We start from the raw sequence: 12,881 nt of genomic DNA on the forward strand, positions 1-12,881 counted from the left end.
TGAGCTTTGTAAAGGTGAAATAGCCAGTCATCTACACGGTTTGATTTTAAGAGTATCAGGAAAATTCCAACCTCTTCATTTCCCCTCCCTGCACATAAATACAGCATACTTTATCAAGAAAGCTCCATTTCCTTATTGACTGTGATGAAAATTCAGATGTCACCAGGATGTACATTCAAACCACAGATTGAAGACAGGTGAAATTTTAAAAATTAAAAAACAAAACAAAAACAGATATCCACAAAAGGAATGATTAAATGAAGAATCTAAGGGTTTTGGTTTTCTGGGGAGAGACAAGGACAGGCACTGAATGGAGGAGATTGGGGCGAGAGGTGTTAGGAACTACTAGAGAAATGAAACTCTCCTGAACATTATGGTTAGGGAAACTATTTAGTGGAGTGCTTTTTTTCCCAAGATAAGAATCACCTGGCTCATTTGTTAGACAAAGGGACTCACAGGCCCTTGCCCTGGAATTTGGTAAATGTAGGGTGGGGTTATGGAATCTGAAGGGTTAATGAACACTCAGGGGATTCTTAAGACCTGACAAGTTTGAGAAAAGCTGGAGAGCTTAGGAGCCCAGGCTTTGAAATCAGACAACACTTGGGCTCCTCTCCTTAAGGATGAATGATCATGAAGTTAGTTAACCACCTTCAACCTTAGTTTCCATCTCCATAAAATGTTTGGGGATTAAATTAATTAATGTGTACAAGACATTTATCCCACAGTAGACACTGAAAAAAATAATTCGCATTTTTATTTTCAAGTGTCTTTCATTTCAGTTCACTTATTCTTATATATGAATCCTTAGAGTCTCCTGGGCAAAGTGCCAAAGTGGTCAATGATTTTCTAGAACTTTTTGTTTGCTTTCTAACATGTCCTTATCTTTGAAGCCAGAGTTGGAGAAATTAGCATTGTTATTGTGATCAGCTGTTGTGGGTCACCTTTTATATCTTTATGCCTTATCATGTAAATTAGGCATTCAGAATGTCTGAGAATTTCTATTCAAACCCTTTTCCATAGACTCTGATGTCACCTGTCCCTGGAAAGTTGATTTGCCTCAGAGTTTCAAGGTTTTCAGACTTTAGCCTTCTCTGTGAGTTCCAACTTGAAAAAAACCAATAAAACTCGACTTTGAGTTACAGTTTAAGCAAAGCTTTGAAAGCTCTTTAAACATTGACTTCCAGTTTAGACGGGGCAGTGTCAGAGAAACAGAAATGAACAGACAGAGGAAGAAAATGCAGGGAAAATGTTAAACACATATCAACAGTAAAAAGGTAAAGACCATGAAAAAAGAGACAGAAAGGCAGGCTGACAGTGCCAGACAGAGGAAGGGGAAGGGTGAGGAGACCCAGAGAGAAACAAAGATAGAGAAAGCAGCATAGACAGAGCTAGAGGTGGGGACAGAGACAGACAAGCACAGAGAGAAAGAGATCAAGACATGGGCTGGGATGAAAGATCTATTATTAATAAAAGTAGCTTTCTATGGAAATTTCCCTAGAAGTTGAAAAAGGAAAAATCCATATAGCACAATTTTAAAGTAATTACTATGGGAAAGGCACTACTTGGAAATTGTGGTGGATATACAAGATTTTCAACCCCTGGGTTGGAGAAGGGTGTGTACAGCAGAACATTAATGTTGCAGAATAAGCAACATTAAGAAATAAGTGTTTCTTAGTTCAGAGAAGGAAAGAATATTTTCAATTAGGGGCTGGAGGAGGTAGCCTTGGAGCTGGACCCTGATGTCTGAATAAGGGTTTAACAGGTGGAAGGGAAAGGAATTTTCAAACAATAGGAAGGGCATTGGTAAAAACTTTGAGCAAGGTAAGCAAGAGATGTGTTCAGGACAAAAGGAATGGTATGATTTGGCTAAAGTTCAAGTTATAAGTAGAGGAGTACTGGGAGAAAACTAAAAAAAGCATTTTTTATTGCAGGAAGAGGGGTTGAAGATAATATTGAGGAGCAAATGAGGGTTTCTGGGACAGGGGAGTAACAAGTTTGTGAGTGGGAAGCATTAGGAGAACAGGAACTGGAAGCCAGGTAGTGAAGATGTGAAGGATACTGTTGCTATTGTGTGTTCCAAGCCGTGAGTCCTATCAGCTATCTCCTGAATATCCCTTCCTCTCTCTTTTGCAGTGTCCTAGTTATTACTGCTTGGATCAGTAATGGTCCAAAGTCTTGACTGAAGGAAGAAAATAAAGTCAAGGGAGAAACTGAAGACAACCTGTAAGTTTCTAATTGAGAGAATGATAATGTTATTACTGATACTAAATCACCTGTCACCACAGGACAGGCCAATGAATCTGAGAGATGAGCTGTTGAGGCAAGGAATACGACTTTATTCAGAAAGCCAGCTAATGAGAAGGTGACAGACTAACATCTCAAAGAAACCATCTTGTTGGGGTCCGAATGCCAGGTTCTTTTATAGAGCCAGAGAGAAAGAAGCAAAGGAGAACTAAAGTCAAAAGGCAGAATAGAGAGCGAGGCAGTGAGGAAGTAAAGTGAAAAGGGTCTTCAGTCTTGCAAAACATCTCCAGGAAGGGCCAGCTGTTTGGAAAGAGTGTGTTATTCTCTTCTTTTTTTGTAGCCATTCACAGGTGGGCAGGGTCATATTATCTCTCTGTGAGCTGAACAAAGGCACTTTAACAGACAGGCAGAGGAGCAGGGTCCTTTGAGGCAGGCCATTATGTATGATTATAGTAACAATAGCAACAAAAACCAAGTCAAAGAAACATTTCCATCAGGGAGTCAGAATTGGTTCTTCTCTGCAACATTACCAGAAATTGGTTTGGAGGAGATAGGTTTAGTTTTTGGTATGCAGTGTTAAGGTGGATCAAAAATGTCACCTGCCAAACCAGTAAACAAAGGATGTTGCGATCTTCAAGCCAACAGTCACTGCAGCAACCCTGCCTGTGCACCCAGACGGGATTCAGGCTAGAGAAGAGCAGGATACTGGCCCTCGATAGTTAACGTGCATATGGAAGGAATGATTTCAATGAGCCCAGATTCTTGCATCTTCCCATACCTAGAAACCTGCTGAATTCATTAGCAAGATGTCTGGTTTTCTTTAATTCACAGTAATCTTTTGATGCCCCGACTACCTGGTTTTTCTTGCCAAACTCCTATATGTCCTGACTCCTCCCTTACCTTGTTGGAACAGTCCCTCAGAGCTGAGAGTCTGTCTTCTGGGCTTAAGTTTTCAGAAAATCTGCCCAATAAAACATAATTCTCAACTTTTAGGTTGTGAATTTTTTTCAGTCAACATTAGAGATGCTAGTGTGATTTTTATATGATGTCCAGGAGGTTGATGTGGACATTTGAAAAGAGTTTGCTGCTCTGAATCCTGGAAATAGAATATGATATATTCCAGGAGGTGGAATGAAATAGGCTCTGTGGGAAGAGTTCTTATATGTTTCTTTTTAGCCCTGAAATCCTTTTCAGTTAGACTCTAGAACCCTGTGTTAAGGGATCGTGACTCTCAGTATTAGATTGAAATTAGTTTCACGCTTCTATACGATTATTTTCTACCCCTAAGACACCCTTCCAGACCCAGAGGAAAAAGAGAGAGGGAATTAATAGACAGTCATTGCTATAGGAAGTAGGGTGGAATGAAGTGTTCTCTTTTTCCAGGTGAGCATGGCACCTGCCTGCCTAGGTGGGTTACTCTAGCTGATGAGCACAGGGTAACAGCAGATGGTATGAGAATACAGGTGGCAAAATAAGCTGGCTCTGTGTTAATTCATGGTGTCCTATTTTGCTCCTCCAGCTAGGGAGAGGATATTCTGCTGATTTTTACAGAACTGATAGGACTAACTCAAATAGCTGAGGACAGAACCCTATTGTCTCCATATGGGTACTTGCTTCTTCCTTAAGAACACCTTAGACCTCAATGATGTGGGGTGGAAGGGTGATTTGCTGTGAATAGAAAGGGGGTGAGGTCAGATGCAGAAACACTTCCCTATCTCAGGACCTGTCATCACCTGCCTCTCATTGTGGTATCTTTTAGTTCCCTCCTTTCTTTCATTGTATTGCAAAAGTTTGCCTCCCTCCATCCCCAAAGCCCACAGTGCTTACTGTAACCACATTTAGAGTAAAATATCCCTTAAGCACTTAAAAAATATGTGTAGCTTTGTCCTAAAAACATGTAGATTCCAATAATGAGGAATGGGTGCCTGGGTTTTCTGTGTATGCTAAATTGCTTCAGTCGTGTCTGACTTGACAGCCCCATGGACTGTAGCCTGCCAGGCTCCTCTATCCATGGGATTTCCCAGACAAGGATACTGGAGTGGGTTGTTATGCCCTCCTCCAGGGATCTTCCTTACCCAGGGATCGAACCCATGTCTCTTGCACTGGCAGGCATGTTGTTTACCACTAGCGCCACCTGGAAGATCCCCTCGGTCTTCTGTAAGTAACTTCTTTCACTCTGCTAGCTGCTGCATACCTAGAAGCAATTGATCTAGTGCAGTGAATCTCACTGACAAAATACATCTGAATAACCTAGTTCAGTTCAGTTCAGTCGCTCAGTTGTGTCTGACTCTTTGCAACCCCATGGACTGCAGCACGCCAGGCCTCCCTGTCCATCATCAACTCCCAGAGTTTACTCAAACTCATGTCCATTGAGTGAGTGATGCCATCCAACCATCTCATCCTCTGTCATCCCCTTCTCCTCCCACCTTTAATCTTTCCCAGCATCAGGGTTTTTTCAAATAAGTCAGTTCTTTGCATCATGTGACCAAAGTATTAGAGTTTCAGCTTCAGCATCAGTCCTTCCAATGAATATTCAGGACTGATTTTCTTTAGGATAGACTGGTTGGATCTCCTTGCAATCCAAGGGACTCTCAGGAGTCTTCTTCAACACCACAGTTCAAAAGCATCAATTCTTTGGCACTCAGCTTTCTTTATAATCCCACTCTTACATCCATACAGGACTACTGGAAAAACCATAGCTTTGACTAGATGGACCTCTGTTGGCAAAGTAATGTCTCTGCTTTTTAATATGCTGTCTAGGTTGGTCATTAACTTTTCTTCCAAGGAGTAAGCGTCTGTTAATTTCATGGCTGCAGTCACCATCTACAGTGATTTTGGAGCCAAAAATAAATAAATAAATAAATAAAGTCAGCCACTGTTTCCACTGTTTCCCCATCTATTCGCCATCAAGTGATGGGACCAGATGCCATGATCTTTGTTTTCTGAATGTTGAGCTTTAAGCCAACTTTTTCACTCTCCTCTTTCACTTTCATCAAGAGGCTCTTTAGTTCTTCACTTTCTGCCATAAGGTGGTGTCATCTGTATATCTGAGGATATTTCTCCCAGCAATCTTGATTCCAGCTTGTGCTTCATCCAACCCAGCATTTCTCATGATGTACTCTGCATATAAGTTAAATAAGCAGGGTGACAATAAACAGCCTTGACATACTCCTTTCCCTATTTGGAACCAGGGAATAACCTAGGGGAGCCCTTTAAACATACAGATGCCCAGGCCCATCTTGTGTTTATAATTCCTTTGGTTTGGGAGGTTGGACCCAGAACTATGTATGTTTTACAAGCTTCCTGAGTGATCCTCATTTACATGAAATATGTTATCAGAAAATTAAATTATTTCCATCTTGGCCTTTGACAACACTAGCTGGGGCCTACTGGCCTCATGTCCCATTCCCTAGTTGTATTACCATCATCAATTTAGTGAGCACAAGTTTCACAAAGGGAAAGATGTTAAAATGCGTATTCTCAACCCCCATCCTATAACTACTTAATCAGAATCTCTGAGAAGAGAATGCTAGAATTGGCAGTTTTACAAACACCACAGTTACATATAGTGCACTAGTCTGCAGATCTAGTGCACTAGTCTGCAAATCACACTTTGAGAAATACTGATCTGAGCCTGGGAAGTTAAAGTTGACAGGAGCAATGTGGTTTGGGGCACAGTGGCAAGAAGAGGTAGATTGCATCAGCTGTTGAGTCACTGCAGCTCAGTGGACCAAAACGATCTTGGTTGGAGCCTCCACTTCAGTAGTGTACTGAGCTGTGGTTACAGCCTAGGCAAATGAGGCCAAATGATAGCTAGAGAAGACCGCTAATTAATTAAGTCTGGCCTAAGGTCAGGCCACCAACTGGCAGACACAAGTTCTTTTTTAAGTAGGAGAATTTTAAGTTGGATGAGAAGGATAGGAGAGATCTGAAATATGGGAAATTTTCCTCTGACTTCTCAAACCCCCTTTCTTGTTTATTTCTCTCAGGGCTTAAGTAGTTTCCTCTGTAACAGTATCAGGATTGACTCACAAATTATTATTCATTGTTAAATTATGTTAGGAATGCGTTCAAAATGCAAGACAAGGTGTACAGTGTAGACACTACTTGAAAAGGCACTTAGATTTTTTTTCTTTAAGTGAGGGAGGAATATTTTTTCTGTGATATTTGAAAAGTGAAGGAAGTGTTTGCATTTGTCATACAGTATATTTTACAAAACCATCTCCTGATTTCCTATTGAGTGTCCTTCTGTGAAAGGCCATGTAAGGTAAGACGGGTTGCTTTTCTGTTAATGAAAGGGTGCAGAGGGTATAGCTCTTACTACTGGTGGTTAAACTGAGTTTGAGATTTCACATATATTGTGACTTTCTGCTGTGATTTAAGCCTTCTACTGCTACATATTACTCAGAGTATTGTCTCCTCTTCCAGTCAACTAGATTTTAAGCTTCCTGAGGGCAGGCATCTTGTCTCAGACTTCTTTATAATCCTCTATCCAGCCCAGGACCATAGCAAGCTCCCAATAAAGACTGAACTATTTATTATGGCCGAGTAGTATTCCAGTGTGTGTGTGTGTGTGTGTATGTGTATCACATCTTCTTTATCCATTTATCTGTTGATGGATATTTAGGTTGTTGTTGACATTTGCAACAACATGGATGAACTTGGAGGGCATTATGCTAAGTGAAATTAGAAAAAGACAAATACTGTATGAAATCACTTATATGTGGAATCTAAAAAATGCAACAAACTAGTGAATATAACAATAACAAAAAAAGAATCAGACTCACAGATATAGAGAATAAACTAGTTGTTACCAGTGGGGGTGGGTGGGTGGAGGGGAGGTAATAGAGGTAGAGGATTAAGAAGATTATAAATTAGGCATAAAACAAGCTATAAGGAACTTTCCAGATTGAGAGTTCCCTGGGCAATACAGTAGGTTTTCATTAGTTATCTATTTTATACATAGTAGTGTATATATGTCAATCCCAGTCTCCCAAATTATCCCACCTCTGCTTTTCCCCTTGGTAACCATATGTTTGTTTTCTCCATCTGTGACTCTATTTCTGCTTTGCAAATAAGTTTATCTGTACCACTTTTCTAGATGCCACATATTCCTAAGTGATATTCCTAAGACAGTTTAGAAATAGAAAATATTATGCAAATTAGTTGAGACAATTAGGTATTTTAAAAAGGGTTCAGTTTCATTCAACTACCTGAATATTTCTCAGAATTCTTATCAAATATCTGCTTCCCTTTTTGATTCCAGGTCTTCTCTGATAAAGTGCTTATTAGGTAAACCTAGCCCCGCTACAAAAATCAGAACCAGACTTTGGTTGAACTAACAGAATGGGCCAGAGAGGGGAAGGATGGGGCTGAGAACCTAGATCTACTTACAGATGTCAAGCAGGCAGGGAGGCAGGCAATCTGGAAAGTTCCAAGCTGCAGGCATTAGGAAAAGGCCCAGACAGCTAAACAAAGCCCAGGTGACACACTGACATCCAGACAGGCCAATAATTGATATGCGAGGTCTTATAACAGCTGCCAAGGAACAAGTCATGAAGATAAGGTTTAATGAACACAGAATCTAGCCACAAAAAAAGACACGTTCTAGACAGGAATTCTAGGTTAGGTATGAAGCTAAGATTGGTTATAATAAGGCAGGAGGTCAGAAAGGTATGAAATGAAGACGGCAGTACTGGTCATTGAGATTATGGTTCCAGAATTAGAGATGAAGTTGAACCCATGGGCAGAAAGAGAATGGCTTCAGCTATTGGGCTGAGTTAGCTGCTGGATTCTAAGCTAAATATGCAGATAAGTATATTCCTGTGATAATTTTATTTAGATAGACCCCTGCTGCCATTTCCCAACACAAAGGATAATTTAATTTTTATATCCTTCTGAAGAGTGCAACTTGCTTATAAAATCTCATCTTAAAATGTCTTCTGTTATGTATTCATTCCAAAAAATTAATTCAATTACTGTCTTTCAGATATTGTGGAATACTGAGGTGAATAAAACATAGCCATTGGCCTTAGAAAACTTACAGATTCATGAAGAATCAAGCATCTAAAGTAATTACATATGTTCAGTCACTCAGCCATGTCCAACTCTTTGTGACCCTATGGATTGTAACCCACCAGGCACCTCTGTTCATGGGATTTTTCAGGCAAGAATACTGGAGTGGGTTGCGATTTCCTCCTCAATGATTACAATACAGCATGCTGAAAGCACAAGGAATAGAGGTAACTTCAGTTAAGTCATTCGATCAACCAAATGCATGGAGTGTCTTCTATTTTACACGCACTAGTCTGGAAAAACAGGATAATCCCAAGTCCAGACTTTCAATGTCATAGAAAGCTTCCAAAAGAAACTTGATCTGAGTTTTGTAAGAGGTAGCCAGGTAAAAGCATGTGGCAGACATTCATTCTTCCCTTCCTGCATACAAATAGAAATCTGAATTATTTGAGACAGCATTGTATTAAAAGCCATTCATACACCATTCTAGGTATGAGTGACCATGTAAGTGAAAAAAAGCCTGTTGAACAGGGCTTTGTTGAAAATCATTTTTTTCCCGATGAAAATGAACTTAACTGACAGGTTCTTCCCTCTTCCTTTTATTCATGCTTGGGATGCAGTTATGAAACCTAGAGATGGAATCATCATCTCTCAGCCATAAAAACCTCCTTACAATAATGGTAAAATAAAAAGATAGTAGGAGTCTTGGTCCCTGATGATACCATACAACTTATATTTCCTTTGGATTTTTGTTTAAGCCATTGTAGTCACTTTTCTATTATGTACTGTTAAATACAATTCTAAGTAATAAGAAGAGTACTGGAGTTTGGTGGTAGAGAGTTCAAGAGAAACTTCCCAGGCATAGGAAACAATGAGATGCACAAAGATGTGGAGTGAGAAGCTCAATATGAAGAAACTGTAAGGAAACCAACTGATTGGAGTTATGAAGAGAAGGAGACCAGAGATGAAGTTGTAGAGGTGAGTATAAAGGCCAGTTCCTTGTAACCCATATTAAGGAGTGTGAGCTTTGTTGTAAAAGTAGTAGAGATTTTCTTGTGGATTTTTTCATGACTTAACATTTGCATTTTAGAGAGAACATTTTATTAGAATATTTAGAAACATTTGGAAGAGACTGATGGCAGGCAGATTAGATAGGAGATTTATATCATCCAGGTGTTTAAAAACCAAAGCTAAGTTAGTAGAAATGGGAATTGATAGACCAGATTGGAGTTACTAATTATAGGTCTCTAGAAGAGATTCAAAATATATCAGGGAGGTAGAATCAACATATATTGGATGTGTAAATTTGAAACAAAGAACATCTCAAGGATGATCCTCAGGTTTCTGTCTTGGGCGACCAGACGATTCACCAAGATTGGTACTACAGGAGGAAATGATGGTTAAGTAATGATCCAAACTCTGATATCTCTGAAAACCAGAGAGAATTTAAGTATATTTTGCCAATTGTAAAAGTACTTCTCAGGAACAGCGATAATACAGCCTCAACTGTTAACAATGACATGTACATAAATGTAGTATTTTCAGAAAATTCCTAAGTAGATTGAGATAGAGATAATAGTGTTTTATTTTCATGCAATACAGTGTTTATGCTGTTCTTTAATATTTCTTAGAACGTGGTTAGAAACAAAAACAAAAGATAAAAACAAAGATAACAACACCAAAACAGCTATACTACAGTAACCATAGTAATGTTTTTTGTTTCTTTCTTTGTTTCCTATTTCAGCCCAGTTCAACTCTGTAAAGAGCAAATGATGAATGGAGAAGAATAAGAGGGAAAGAAATGTGCCATAAGAGACATTTAGCAGACATTATTTTAATGTGTCTGACATAGTTTTGCATAGTTTCACACCTTTATGAGTTTATTGCTATAATGGTGGCAGGAAGATATGGGTTCCAGGCACCACTAACTAATGAGACAGTTTTGAATTTTACTTGATACTTCCAATAAAATCTTTTCACAGTGTCTGTACTCTTTCAATCCAGTGTAAAGAGTGCTCACATAACAAGCGCTAGCAGTGGCAAAAGGAATAAAAACTCCCTGCATTCTTTTCCATCTAGATGTCCTCTCTTTGGTTTGGTCAAGTCAAGATGAAGGGCAAAATAGGTTGGCACTTATTATCAGCCCATATAGCCACCTCACAGTGAAAACAGTGATGTCCAAAGTTTAGTAACCATGACTGGTAAGGGCTGGTTGTGCCTGAACTTCTGTAGTTGATTGCATAAACCAGTAGCCTATATTTGGACAAAGTAACGAGAGAAAATTATAATCATCCATTTCATCTTGGTAGGATTTGGCTTATTGCTCCTGCCTTCTGAATTAAATGAATTTAAAAGAGACTGAAAGACTTAGAAAAGGTTCTCTTGCTACAGATGTTTGGCTCTCTTTGGCGGGGGGTGGGGTAGGGTCGGGTGGCCGGGGGTGGGCATCACACCACACAGCTCACAGGTACTCAGTTCCCGGATTCCCAGAACAAGGATTGAATCCAGGCTATGACAGTGAAAGACCAGAATCCTAAAGAATAGGCCACCAGGGAAAGACTGCTTCTAATACACGAGAGGGTATTGGTGGGAAGGAGAAAAACAGATATTGAGGAATAACTAGGTTCTTATGAGCTAGAAATATGGATTAGGAAGTTGTTGACTGTGGTCACATGAGCTTTATTGGCATATCAAAGGAACAACTGAAAAAGAACAGATTGCTTTATAAAATGTATTTTTTTGGAGACCATGTTGGTAGGTAAGTTTGAAAAGTACTCCTTGGGGCAAAGTCAGACACTAAGATAGTATTTGCTAAATTAAATTATCATTTCAAGGCCTAGATACCTAGTCATCAAATATATTTTTAGTTACCTGTTTGATTCACAACTTTCAGACACAGTGCTCAATAGTGAGAAGTATAAATCCCACACTCTGGGATTGGATAATAAAAAAATCCAAGGAGATTATTTTTCCTGATCCCACATTGCGTTCATTTCATACCTAGAAGGACAACGGCTCATTTCACTTTAAACTTTTCTTTTTCCCTGCCACAGCCTCATCACAGATGGTTTTCATACAAATGTGTGATCTTTTTTGTGATTTACCTCAGTTACTGTTTCTACCTTTCATTTCCTAGAGTACTTTGCAGAATCCTAAACTATTTTGATTCCAAAGCGGGTTAGTTATATATCAGTACAAAATCAAAGGCTCACCAATCAGAAACATAGGAATGAAATAGATATCCATCTGTGACAGCATTATAGTGATTTGGGGCCAGACCCGGTGGTAAGGCAGTGACAGAAGATGTGCACCGCTGTCGCTTTGCATGGAAGCAGGAAGGTACAGGAAGAAGCAATAATGCCTTAAGAGGAGTATAACAGAAAGGGAAAGAATAAGAAATAAAGCTGAGCTTATAGAAATAGCTTCTAATTTACTGTGCATTATACTTAAAAGCTCTAGAGTGCCATCTGACCTTTCTACCAGGAGAAGCAATAAATAAAATGTATAAATAATTTGTATTTTATATGTGTTTTGTACCCCAAATATGGAACTCAGCCTATTTGAGAATGAGCATTCCTAACTGCAACATCAGTGAATTCACAATCAACTGGACTATCAACTCCTTTTGACGGAATCTATTTGTTTCAAAGTCATGTTATTTGCCCTTGTAAGAAGCAAGATAAACAGAGTAGTTTCAAAGAAAGTTGTGAGATAGTTGGGCTTTAAGAATTTGACTTTGACAAGTTCAAGAAGTGAAAACGGGAGTGGGGTGTGGGCAGGGATGTTTATCCTATTAAAAAAAAAAAACAGAATCAATAAGTAATTTATTCAACAAGCACTTATTGAATACCTTCCATGTGTCATTTGGTGATGGGCTACATACTAGACGTGTTAAAAATGAGAAGCAGGCAGGATACATTTCAATCCAGGAGAGGAAGAAGGTGATTCCATGACAGAATGGCAGGTGAGATTTTAGGTCAAATGTAGCCTTTAAGCATCTCTCATATTCTACCAGGTAGGTGGCTATTAATACTTACATAAAGACCAGCCCTCTCCGACACAGGAGGAAATAGAGGCCCTGAAATACAGTCTTATTTTTCCTCCTATTCCTAGATAATGAAGACAATGAAAACATAATTTTAATTGAAAAGTTGATGGGAATGAGTAAAAGCTTGCATGCTTCTAAAAATTTCTGCAGTTCTTGGCCTTTCCATATTCTTATGATAAAGCCCACAGTGGTCACTTCCTTAGTATATCCCCAATGAGGAACCATTAGCTTTTACTTTACTTTTTACAAACAGACTATTTTTTAGAGCAGTTTTAAGTTCACAGCAAAATTGAGGAGAAAGTATGGGGAGTTCCCATAAACACACTAACCCCACACACACATAGCCTTGCCTACTATCAACATCCTCCACTAGGGTGGTATATTTATTACAAATAAGGAAGCTACATCAACACATCGTGATCACCCAGAGACCATTATTTATGTTAGCTTCACTCTTGCTGCCGTACACCCCCTAGTGTCAGTAACTCAGTCGTGTCCAACTCTTTGTGACCCCATGGACTGTAGCCCACCAGCCTCCTCTGTCCATCAGATTTTCCAGGCAAGAATACTGGCG

The 12,881-nt window shown here is 39.3% G+C and overlaps 1 long non-coding RNA gene across 1 annotated transcript; it reads left to right on the plus strand.

Annotated features, from left to right (window-relative positions):
- Window positions 1-1,192: 1,192 nt before the first annotated feature.
- LOC122689776 lies at window positions 1,193-10,264 on the plus strand. The gene is made up of 4 exons (XR_006339920.1): window positions 1,193-1,274; window positions 2,134-2,223; window positions 8,234-9,237; window positions 10,004-10,264. It is a non-coding gene; the product is annotated as an uncharacterized LOC122689776 (long non-coding RNA).
- Window positions 10,265-12,881: the final 2,617 nt, after the last annotated feature.

The sequence above is a fragment of the Cervus elaphus genome, chromosome X, assembly GCF_910594005.1.
Source record: "Cervus elaphus chromosome X, mCerEla1.1, whole genome shotgun sequence".
Classification (NCBI taxonomy): Eukaryota; Metazoa; Chordata; class Mammalia; order Artiodactyla; family Cervidae; genus Cervus; species Cervus elaphus.